Source organism: Panthera onca, chromosome Y, assembly GCF_046562875.1.
Source record: "Panthera onca isolate mPanOnc1 chromosome Y, mPanOnc1 haplotype 2, whole genome shotgun sequence".
NCBI classification, from domain to species: domain Eukaryota; kingdom Metazoa; phylum Chordata; class Mammalia; order Carnivora; family Felidae; genus Panthera; species Panthera onca.
In genome coordinates this window covers 11,659,554-11,672,818 of record NC_138358.1, presented here as the reverse complement: position 1 = coordinate 11,672,818, position 13,265 = coordinate 11,659,554, and positions in this window count along the sequence as shown.

Genomic DNA, 13,265 nt, shown 5'->3' with positions numbered 1-13,265 from the left:
GCCCAGTTTTCCCATTGGCTAGAAGAAGCAGGGGTCTCCGGGATGTATGAGGCCCGGTTTTGGTGTTCCCAAAGCACAAAGGTAGAATACAGCGTCTCCCCCACTGGCCCGAGTTCTCCGAAGCAGGGATCACAGAGAGAGAGAGAGAGAGTCGGGTTCTTGCAGCTCCACGAGGAGGCCGCGTTTCACATGCACATGTGACCCATAAGAGGCCAACCGTGGAAATAGCGTCATCCCATCCCTAATGCGGATTAGCCTAGCCAGTAGGGGGAGCCATCAAACTTTCCCATCAGGCAGCATAAGAGTCTACTTCCTCAGCAGCCCCAGTGCAGAATCAAGTCATAGTAGGAAGGTTCCGTGGGCACCTGGAGGCACGAGGCTCTCTGTTCAGCGCTGTGGGGGCGTAAGGCACAGCTCTCATCCTCACAGATTCCGTGTTTGACTGAAGGGCTGAGATCTGTAAGCACGCAGCAGTACCAGGTAATAAAAGATAGGGTACACTTAGGTGCTCGCGGTTTCGTGTGGAACCCCAGAGACCATGTGTTACATTTGCCCATCCAGCTTGTGCTTTGGGGGCTGACCCTCCGGTACTTGTGGTTCCCAAGGGACCGTGACTCAGAAGACCTGGCTCCCGGGAGCCCAGGGGTCCTGTCTGCTCAGGGGTACTGCAAGTGGGATTGTGTGCCCAAGCGGGGCCAGTCAAACTTGTTACCAGAGTTCCCTTATCATCTATGGAAACTGCTTGAACCAAGAGCTCTTTTCTGCCCCACTGCTGAAGTGAGCACAGGGCTGGCTCTAGCTCGAGGGAGGGGGGTAGCCGGGACACAAAGTGTAAGGGGGGACGTAGCTCTCAGGCATGACCCTGAGAGTGAGCGTCTCCTTGAATCTGTGCAAATTTGCCCTGCCCTGGTCCTGGTGCCTCAGGGCCATCGTCCCTCACAGCAATCTTTCCTTTCCACGGAGAGACAGCCTATCTGGAGAAGGAGAGGGAAACGGCGCAAAGACACAGAGAGAGCTAGAACCCCAGTAATATCATGAGAGCTCCTGGATCCAGCCATTTCTGCAGCTTGTGTTTCTGGTCATAGAGCTAATGCATTGAACTGGCTTTCTGTCCCTAAAACTGACTTGGCACCTTCAAGTGGAGGGCAGCAAGTGACAGGGTACAAAGCGAGACCTTGGCTGAAACGAGGGGACAAGGGGGGGTGATGTGAATCACCGTCTCCTGCTGAGGAGTGTGTGAACTTAGTCTGTGTGTGAGGACGTCACAAGCTGTCAGGGGAGTTTGTAGATGCTGTGTGGTGTTTGCTAAGAGCCCACAGCCAAGGAGGCTCTGTCTACCTGCCAGAAGAGCAGAACGGGACAGAAAAGAACTTTATTGATTGCGTATTTTTCACGACTGAGAGCCCTGGACCCAGCTGTGCCTGAAGACAGGCCATCCCTCAACTTCCGAGCTATGACAACCAATAGACTGCTCTTTTCTGTGAGCCAGGCCAGGAGACATGGGTAATGCCCACAGAAACTAAGACAGGCTTGGTCCCTCCTCATCACCACACGCACTGAACTATAAGCAACTTGGGGGCCAGTGTGGTGTTCCGGGCCAGGGTAGGGACGGAGACACTGTAGGCACACAGTCAGCCATGACACCCAGATGGATGGATGAATGGGTGGGGGGAGTGGTCCAGGGCACCCTCTATGTGACATGTAGTCCCTGCCTCCTTGGAGCACCTAAGGAGGGAAGCAAAGTGGAAGGAGGCTTATGGACCATCTGGGGCCCCCGGGCCTGGGTGCTGGGAATCCCAGAGCTGAACAAAACACACACACTTCTAATTTTCCAGGCCTCCTCCAATCGCTGTGCCCAGTTCTGGGGCGGGGAAGCTGTCTCGCTGGGGAACAGGACTCACGGAGGTTGACCAGACGGTTAGTGGCAAAGCTGAGGCTGGAGCATGCACCTGGCCTCCTGTGTCTGGCGCGCAGAGGAAACACTCCGTCCTCGTAGCGGCCGGCACCGTCCCTCGTCTTTGAGCGTCTGAGAATGCAGAGGTCAGGCAGGAGCACGGCCAGCGGGGGCACCCAGTGTGGCGTATCAGGGGCGGTAAGGGATTCCAAGCTGTGTGGTTGTGCCTCTTCGATGGTCCATGGGCGGCGGGCGGTCAAGCTTGCCCAAAGGCAAACCGCTTTACCTGGCCATTAAGACCCCAAAGGCTGTGGAGAAGGGGATGGGGTTCTTCTGTTTGGAGACCCAGTCTTATTTACTTCCTTGATGATCTTATTTTGAAAGTCCTGATAATGACTTTGTGCCTGTTCTTGGATTTCACACCGCGGTCAGGGTGGCAGGGAGAGGCAGAACCTCAAAAGGTGGCCTGCACCCCTTGGTCGGCACGTGGTCAAACTTAGGGGCAAACTCCCGAGTCTCCGAATCCTGCCCTGTTAAGCCATCATATCCCACGGAAAAATCTCTCCATTTCTTCCTGATCTCCTTAAGGGCCAAGACACCCAAGAAGGTGGTGGGGGTGCAGAGAAGAAAAGGACCCCTTAGAGCCCACAGACTCACACCATCTCTGTTTCCCAACGGAACCCCTATGGTGTCACCTGTGGGCAAGAATGCTGAGGTGCAGAGAGGCCAAGCAGGTGTCCAAACCCCTGTCACCCGTTAGTGCCAACACCAGGCTTTGTTCCCAGACTGCCTGACAGCACAGCCAGTGATCCGGGAAGCACGTGCCCAGACGAGGCCCAACACCTCAGCCACTTTCAAGTGCACGGGTGACGTTGGAGGGCAGTTGATGTCTCAGCTTGCCCATCATCAGTTTGAAAGTGAGGATGACCTCTGTGCATGCTCAGCTGGGAGCCCGGTACACGGCACGTGCACAGGAAGGGTGTCCCCACCGCCACGGTTTCTGATCCAGGTATCCCATGACGCTGGCCACACAGAGCTTCAATGTGCCGAGGACCAATGTGTGAAATCCAGGTGTGCAGCCAAGCAGGCAGAATTTAGCACAGTCAGCTCGGACCCTCGAGGTACCTGCTCAGTCTCCTCCTCCGGGACGTCACCCGGCTTCCTCCCAGAGTGTACAGACGCACCCCACACTGCCTCCCCAGTGCATTTCTGCGGGTTTCCCCGCGGGCCAGGGTGGAGTTCAAAGTACAGATGCCATTTCACACCTGAAGTACAATTCTTCAGCCTGCTAGATCGACCTCAGTTGTGAAAACCGGGGCCTGCTGTCTGGCCGCCACACGTGGTGTGAATTCTCCACACGTGGTGAATTCCTAGCCAGCGAAGAGTAGCAGGGCGACCAAAACAGCCTAAATTCTTCATCTTCATTTTTAAAGGAGAGTTTTGTTGGGCACAGAATTCTTAGTTGATGTTTTTTTCAGCACTTCGGGTTTATCAGTACACCATCTTTGGGCTTCCATTGTGTCTGATGAGAAATCAGCCATTAGTCACATTTTTCTTGCCCTATATGTGATAAGGAGCTTCCTCTTTCTACTTTCAAAATAATATCTTTATTTTTCAATACTGTAACTATGATTTGTCTAGGTGTGTTCTTCTTTGTGTTCATCCAAATTGAAGTTATTTCAACTTTTTGGATCTTTCAGATAATTTTCATCAAATTTGGTACATAAACAACTAGTTCAGTAATATTTTTGTCCCTTTTTCTCCCTCCTCTCCATCTGGGGCACCTATTATACATGTGTTACATAATTATGTTGGAGCACCTGATATTGTCATACGGTGCTCTACTGATTGGTGTCCAATTTTTCTCCCCTCTCTATTCTTTGGCTTGGCACATTTCCCTTGATTTACCTTCAAGTTCACAGATTCCTTCTTCTATTTCTAATATACTGAGTTAATCTAGTGAAATTTTATTTGAGTTATTGTATTTTTCAATTCCATAAATTTCACTTTTTTAAAAATCACTTCCATTTGTCTATTGTGATTCTCAGTGGACTCACATCATGTTTCCTACTCTATCTTTGAATATTTAGTTCCTTAAATATAGTAGCTGCTGGAAGTCTTTGTTAAATCCAAATACATTTTCCTTTAGTTCTTTAAATATAGTAGCTGCTTGAAGTCTTTGTTAAATCCAAAGGTGGGCCTAGTCAGTTTCTATTTAACTACTCTTTTTCTTCAGTATGGGTTAAACGTTGTTAATGTGCATGTTTATTATTTTTTAGGTGAAAAGTAAACACTTATTTAGATTATCTGCTCACTTGCAGGCACGTGCGCAGGCACGCATGCACACACACACTCGTTGCTATCCTGACTGGCAAGAGATAATATTCTCTCTACTTTTACTAATTAGCATTTCCATAACAAAATCCTAGAAACAATAACACACTCATATGTGCTAATACAAGCATAGACTCCCTTTATAAAAGGGGCCACTAAAGAACAATTAAAGTGGCTTGAGGAGGAAAGAAGGGATTTGAACACGTGTACCTTTTGAAATTCACATCCACAAACTACCTATTCATTTAAAAAACAAAAACAAAAACAAAAACCAATCTGTTTCACTGATTCTCAACAACAGCACTGTGCATTAAAACCTAAAAGCGCCTTTTATTTTGCATTTACTACCTTCTCATTATAATCGATTCTTAACTAGGAAATAGCAAAATGCATTTTTAAAGCAGGAAACAAGAGTTAGCCTCCAAAACATGGCTAAACCACCACATCATTCACTTTCCTTTTTACAACCATCATCTTTTTATGAACCAAATAAGTGAGGTACCACTCCAATGGTATTCAGATGCTAGCTGACTATTAGCCTTTCAACTACTGACAGTGGGGACAGGTTTGGAAATACTATTCAGTTTAAAAGTAGCAAGCAGATCTCTTTTAACACGAAAGGGACTCAGAGCTGAGCAGAAAAGGTGGGAGCAGTGAATTTACTCCTGGATGGCAAAACCTAGGTTGGCTGAAATCAGAAATTGCTTTTGAGATCAGCTTGTTCAGAAGCTCCCCATCTGAGATCCTTGGAACTGAGAAAACAGAAATGGGATCTCCTGCACTTACTCAACATATCAATGAGACTTTTTAAAGACCTCATTAATATTATCAATGAAAAAGCTGCTCTGGATAACCAAAACAGGTATTTTTTTACACCCTACATCTTTCTGGTCATACCAGCATTACCAACATTATTTCTCATCATCAGCCCCCAGGACAATAAGTTTCTCATGTCCCCGCATTGATACTACATTCTTTCTACCTTATACACCACTCCCTACTGTCCATTAAACTTCTCTTTATCTTGCAAGATCCACCTCAAGTATTATCTCTTTTTTTAGAAAGAACACATTTTTATTTGTTTTGAGACAGAGAGAGAGAGAGAGAGAGAGAGAGAGAGAGAGAGAGAGAATGCGAGCACAAGCAGGGGAGCAGCAGAGAGAGAATCCCAAGCAGGCTTAACCAACTGAGCCAACCTGGAGTACCATCTCTTAATGAAAATATTATCTCTTAATGAATTTAGCACAGTCAGCTCGGACCCTCGGGGCACCTGCTCAGTCTCCTCCTCCGGGACGTCACCCGGCTTCCTCCCAGAGTGTACAAGCAGGGGAGCAGCAGAGAGAGAATCCCAAGCAGGCTTAACCAACTGGGCCACCCAGGAGTACCATCTGGGACCTGCCTGGGTCCAAGTTACAGCTCTAACACTGATTGTAAGATTAGTCTAGGTCTCATCAGGTATCCCATCTGCATCCCAGACGTGCAGGTTCCTAAATGGTACCTAGTCACCACATGATGATATTGGTAGAATAGAAAAAGAATATGCCACGGCGGAAAACAAAAACAAAAACAAAAACAAAAACAAAAACAAAAAACAAAAAAACAAAAAAAACTAGACCAAAAACAAAAGTACGTCATTTATGATCTCATTCATCTAGAACTCTAAAAAAAAGAAATTAATATATTGTGACAGAGTGCAATTCAGTAATGGGTGGCAGAGTGGGGCAAGAGGAAAGGATAACCAAGGGACACAAGGAAACTTTTCGGTGATGGATATGTTCACTATCTAGACTGTGGTGGTTTCATGGATATGTGTGTGTATATAGTTTTTGATCTGTGTGTATACTCATCCACACTGATGTATAAACTTATCAAATAGCACACTTTAGTTTCCTGCAAGTTATGCCAATTATACGACAATAAAACTTTTTAAAAATAAAAACAAACAGGATGATATTTTAAATAAAATGCAACGTGTGGGATTTGTCTCAAATAAACCAGGGGAAGACGGGAGCAAGGACAAAACAGGTAGAAATACAGATGCAACAAGATTAGACATGAGTTGTTAATTTTTATAACTAGGTCCTAAGGACATGGGGGTATAATATACTATTTTCTTGACTTTTACATATTTGAAATTTTCTATAATAAAAACATTTTTTCAGTTGAAGGGGAGCAAATCATAAACCAGGATAAACTAAAAGAAGAAAAATACTATGCTGGCTCCAGAGCCCAGACTGCTAGTAGCCAAAGACTTTCTTAGAAGTTGAAGAGCAGGGGAATGTGGAGTTTAAAGGGACACATTTTATTCTCTACTCTATCACCTGAGAAACGTGCACGCTCCTTTGAGAGCTAAGCCATCCTTTCCCTGGTTGGCTCAAAGCTGGGCTCCCTTGCACACTTGACTTCTCGTGGAGCCTTCAAGCTGTCAGACCACACAGGCTTCCACAGATATGCTTCCAACAGCCTGAAGTTTAGGATAAAAGAAAAACCATCTTGTCGCCCATTTGCAGTATTTCATGCATGCTGAAGCAGCACCTGGTTAGATAGCCAAGTACTACAGCCACAGGCAACTCAGAAACACACAAACAGAAGCAGCATTTTTATCTTCTTTTCCTCCAAGCCTCTGCTCATGGATCTTACAAAAGGAGTCCCAATCACATCAACTGATTTTTAAAGAAAGGAACTCTTGGCCAACATTTGCTTAGAGCACACTAACTCATCATCTCATTTGAGCCTCATGTTTAACCTTGGGAAGCAGTAAGTATCTTTACCCCCCTTTTTAAGCATGCTAAATACTGAAACTCAGAGAGATGAAACAAATGGAGTGCCCAAGGTCACACAACTAGCCTGTGGCAGGGCCAGGAGTCGAGGTCCGTCCCACTTCTGTGCCTGTCTAGCGTGACTACCTCACAAGCTTAGCAGAAACTCTCATCAAGATGCCTATATGAAGAAAAGTCATATCCCAATTAACCCACTTTTTTTCTACCCAATCTCAAACACGTCAAAGGATTTTAAGAGTAGGCACATGAAACCATTACTGCAAATAAAGCTTTTTCAGTTATGTATAATTTCTTTATCCGCTAGCACAAGGAGGTATGAAGAAGGGACAGCAATTGACTTTAGACATTACATGAGGGGAGGAAAAGGAAGGTATTGCCCAAAGAAAGATCAAAGAAAGAAAACTAGGGATCAGACTGGAAAGAACAGCACAGTAAACACAAAACCCAAATTAACGACCCCCATGGTATTTTCTCTGTAACACCAGCATGTCCTGGGTGGTGATTACCCTGTTAGTGAAATGAAAGAAAACGGCCATTTTTTTCAAGCTACTGGTTTCACCCATGCTAGGTTAAACTGGAAGAGAATTTTTCAAAACTGTATTAAATTTGCTCACACTGTGGTGATTCTCCATTTTCCAACAAAACATGTCACTTTCAGAGTTCAAGGTCTACAGTAACAATCCTTGCTTCTGGGTTAATGCACGAAACTGGATAGTTAAAACGTGTATTCTGGTTGTCATAGCTAATAATAGCAACTAGTACTTACTGAGCACATATTATGAGCAGGTGTTGTTTTTAATGTTTTTAATCTTCAAAATGGATCTTCTGACACAGGTTCGCTTATTGTGAGGGCAACAATATAATTTATTGTCCAAATAAAGATACTTTGGGGAATCAAAGCGGAAAGCCATTAACAATTGTGCCAGGCACGGCCACAATCCAGGAATATTGGGGCATAGAATCACTAGCCTCATTTGGCAAATGGAGACTTAAGGAACAGAAAGGTTAAATAACCTACCCAGGGTCACACATCTAGTCAGCCAGGGTTCAAGCCCAGGTCATCTGGCTCCAGGCTCATATTCAGCCATTCTGCCATGTGCCCCCTCTGAGCTGATATACTACCTTAAAAAAATACATCATCCCACTGTTCACTTTGAAGCACACAAACCTCTCTGTATTTCAGAATACATTTGCTACAAGAAAATGGCTAAAACCCAAGGAGAACTATGACTCAAGAGTTCATATGTTTAAAAAATAAAGACAGAGCGCCTGAGTGGCTCAGTCAGTTACCATCGGACTCTTGATTTCAGCTCAGGTCATGATCTCATGGTTAGTGACAGGGAGCCCTGCGTTAGGTTCTGCACTGCCAGGTTCTCTCTCTTCCTCTCTCTCTCTCTCTCTCTATCTCTCTCTCTCTCCTTCCCCTGCTTGCATTCTTTCTCTCTGTCTCTCTCTCACACAGAATAAATAAAAACTTTAAACACACAAAACACACACACACACACACGCACACACACACACACACATTTGATCTTGGATATGCAACTGAAACATGTCCCTTGTTACACATGCTTTTCTTAATTACTTTTCTCCACATACAGTATCTCCTCGTTTCATTCAGGAATAAATCCACAGCTAAAGCAGCAACAGCTACCATTCAGACATGCATACTTAGATTGACACCACAGATACATTCAGTGGTTTCACTGGCTCAGACCACACTGGGCTTTGGGGCTTTCCCCTTATACCATAGAAGCAAAGTCTCACCTTCCCTTGAGTAGTACTGGATGGTTTTCAAAAACTTCCAAGAAAAAATGATGTCCCAGAAATGAGTTTGGAAACTAGAGAATTCAACATTTTCCTTTCATTACTAAAAAAAAAAAAAAAAAGAAAAGAAAACTACAGGCATCATAAAACTACAGAGAGCCGCAATGCCAGGTAGGTAGAAAGTGTTTTTGTGAATATACAAGACTGCTTGCAGATGTGCTTTTTGAGGCAACACAATACTGGCATGTTTCACATCATCCCCTTTCTCAAATACCTCAGTGATACCACTGTCCTTTGACACTTACAGCTCTTCCTGCATCTTCCCTCAGATGACTGCACGTTTGCTTCAGTGCTCCATTTAGTGTGTCTGTCAGACAGCAATTCACCAGCCAGGCTAAGATCATGCCCTTCCACCAGCCAGCATCACTCTCTCTCCTCTTACCCCATCTATCCCTTTCTTCGTAGTCAGGGTAGAAGAACAAATAAAAATAAAAATAAAAATAAATAAAAATAAAAATAAAAATAAAAATAGTGTTGAAAGGAAAAAAAAAACACCCATTGAAAATTCTATATCCAGCAAAAGTGTATTTCAAACTGAAGAAAAAAGACTTTTTGGGGTGCCTGTGTGGCTCAGTCGGTTGAGCATCCGATCTTGGTTTCTGCTCAAGTCATGATCTCATGTTTAATGAGATTGAGCCCCACATAGGGCTCTCTGCTATCAGAATGGAGTCTGCTTGGAATTCTCTCTCTCTCCCCCCTCTCTCTCTGCCCCTTTCTCCCTCAACATAAATAAATAAACATTAAAAAAAGACGTTAGGCATGGAGTGCGTTACTCTTCCCAAAAGCATCTGAATTTTACAATCCCTCACCTTTGTAAACAACAAGAACAACAACAAGAAAAACAACAACAACAACCCAAAAACAAGTAATACGTTGTCAAACAAAAAAGGAAGGACTTTATCATTAGTAGATCTGCCTTGTAAGAAATAAAAAAAAAAATTCCTTGGAGGATACCTCAGTGGTTAAATACCTAACTTTAGCTCAGGTCATGATCTCATCATTCATGAGTTCAGGTCCCACAGTTTGTGAGTTCAAGTGCCACATCAAGTGAGCTCCAGCTCCACTGCAAGTGAGCATGAACCATGCTTTGCGTGAGATCCCATTATCTCTCCCTCTCTCTCTGCCTGTCCTGGGATTCTCTCTCTGCCCCTTGCTCGTTTGTGCCCCCTGTCTCTCTCAAGAGAAAGGTCTTTAGAAAAAGGAATATGGATATAGGTTATAGATAAGGAATTCAGATCTATGTTTAAAAAAGAAGAGGATTAGAGTAGGAATAAGGGAAGGTAAGATAAAATATTTTATTTTTCTCATTCCCAACTTATCTGATAGATAACAATTTGTTTAAAGTGATAACAGCAGCAATATACTCGGTTTATCATAGCATATGGATAAGGAGGTAGATGACCTCAATATTAGAAGGCATGGGTTGGAGGAATTGAGAAAGTTTTATAAGGTAGCTGCACTACCTGTGAAGTGGTACAGTGTGATTTGAAAGAGGAATTTGACTAGTTATAAATGAGTAATGCAAATGCAAATAAAGGGGATACCACTCCAACTGTTTAAAATAAAAAAGTATAATGAATATGCTAACAGAAAGAAGAAAATGGAATACACCCACTGCTGCATTAACATCCAGAAGGCAGAAAAAGGTGAAGATAGAAAGGAAGCAAAGTATGAATGCAGTGAATAGAAAACAGTTACAAACATGGTAGATATTATTCCAACTATATCAATACTCACATCAAATGTGAATAGTCTAAATATACGAATTAAAGCTCAGAGATTGTCACAGGAGATCCAAAAACAAGATGCAACTCTATATTGTCTATAAGAAATTCACATGAGATATAAAGGTACAGATAGATTAAAAGTAAAAGGATGAAGAAAGATTTATCATGCTAATGCTTATCAAAAGAGAGTTGGAGTAATTGCATTAATTCCAGACAAAGCAAACTTCCAAACAAGGAAACTCTAGAGAGATAAAGAGTGCCATTATATAAAGAGATTATCTAGAGAGATAAAAGACTCAGTTCTATAAGAAAACATAACAATCCCTAATTTTCTATGTCTAACAACAGAGAATGAAAATACATGATGGAAAAACTTTTAGAATTTCAAGGAGAAAGGGAAAAATTCATTATTATAGTGGAGACTTCAACACCTTTCTGTCAGTGACTGACAGGTCTAGAAGGATATAGGTAAGGCTACAGCTGGACTAAGCAGTAGCAGTAATCACCTAGATCTAACTGATACGTATGGAATATTTTGTCCAACAGTAGTTGAATAAACATGTTTCTCAAGTTCACACAGAACCTGCACCAAGTCAGAACATGTTCTGGGCCATAAAACACATCCTACCAAATTTCAAAGACTAGAAGCCATACAAAGTATGCTGTCAGGCCACACTGGAATTGAACTGGATGGAAAGCAATAATAAAAAGATAGCAGAAAAAATCCCCAAATGTTTAGAGATTTAAGAACATACTTCTAAATAACACATCAAAGAAGGAATCTTGAGAGAAATTTCAAAGTAGTTTGGACTCAATGAAAATTAAATACAACCTACCAAAATGTGCAGGGCAGGGTGAGGGGGGCACTGAAGGCATGGCTTCCAGTAAAATGAACAGCACTGAATGCATTTATTAGAAAAGTAGAAAGATCTTCGGGCATCTGGGTGCTCAGTCGTTTTAGCATGCAACTCTTAGTTTCCACTCAGGTCATGCTATCATGGTCATGAGATCAATCCCCTGTATTGGGTTCCTGCTTGGGATTCTCTCTCTCCCTCTCTCTGCCATGCCCCTGCTCACGTACATGCTTTCTCTCTCTCTCTCTCTCTCTCAAAGTAAATAAATGTAACAAAATCGAAAAGGAGAAAGACCTTAAATTAGTAGCCTAAACTTCCACCTTAGGAAAATAGGGGAGGAGGTAGAGTTGAAGGCTGAGGTAGAAGAAAAGAAATAATAATAATTAAAAAATAATAATTAGAACAGAAATCAATAAAATAAAAGATAGTAAAATACTGGAGATAATCAATAGAGAAATCAAAAGATGGTTCTTTGAAAATATCAATAAAGGCAAAGGACACCTAACTAGGTTATCCAAGGAAAAAAGTAGGCACAAATGGCTAATATCAAAAATGAAAGAGACATAACCGCTACCGATTCCATGAACATCAAGAGGATAATGGAAAATATTATGAATGACTCTATGCCCCCAAATTTCATAACTTAGATGAAACGGATCAATTATTTAAAAGATGCACACGATGGGGCACCTGGGTGGCTCAGTCAGTAAATGTTTGACTTCAGCTCAGGTCATAATCTCCTGGCCCGTGGGTTTGAGCCCTGTGTCAGGCTCTGCGCTAACATCTCAGACCCTGGGGCCTGCTTCAGATTCTGTGTCTCCCTCTCTTTCTGCCCCTTCCCACCTTCCACTCTACAGCTCTCTCTCAGAAAGAAATGAAAACATTTTAGAAAAATATAGAAAACAAATAAAAGGCACACACTACTAAAACCCACATAAGGAAACAAAGATTATCTGGATAGGCCTATATTTATTAAGTAAATAGAGTCAAGGACGAATAACCTTCCCAAAAGAAAGCATCCGGCCCACATGGTTTCACTGAAGAATTCTAGCAAACATTTACAGGAAAAAATGATGCTAATGTCCTATGATCTCTTCCCGAAAATAAAAACAGAGGGAAAACTTCCTCATTCTAGGAGGCCAGCATTGACAAAACAAGGTAAAGTCATTATAAGAAAGTAAAACTGGAGACCAGTGTCTTGCATTTTCATAGACACAAAATACCCAATACATGTTAGCAAATCAAATCCCACAATGTGTAGAAAGAATTACACATCCATAACCAAGAGGGATTTAGTACCAGTATGGGAGACTGGTTCAATATTCAAAAATCAATTAGTTTAACCCCTCACAACAATAGGCAAAGAAGAAAGACAGGATAATGATCAGATGGTCTTAAAAACAGATGCAGACAAGGCAATTGTTACCTCCATTCATAATAAATAAATCATTCTCTCCACAAACTATGAGTCCAGGGAGACTTCATCAACTTGATAAAGGACTTTTATAAAACAAACAAAAACAACTCCCCACCAAAAAAGCCTACAACTAGCATCATAAAAGTTTCACCATTTCATGGGGCGCCTGGGTGGCTCAGTTGGTTGAGTGTCCGACTTCAGCTCAGGTCATGGTCTCACAGTTCATGGGTTTGAGCCCTGCATCAGGCTCTGTGCTGACCACTTGCTCAGAGCCTGGAGCCTGCTTCGTATTCTGTCTCCTTCTCTCTCTGCCTCTCCCCCACTCACACTTTGTCTCACTGTTTCTCAAAAATAAAGAAATGTAGACACAAAAATTAAAAAAAAAGTTTCAACATTTCAGTGGGGAAGAATGGGATACTTTCTGAAATGCTA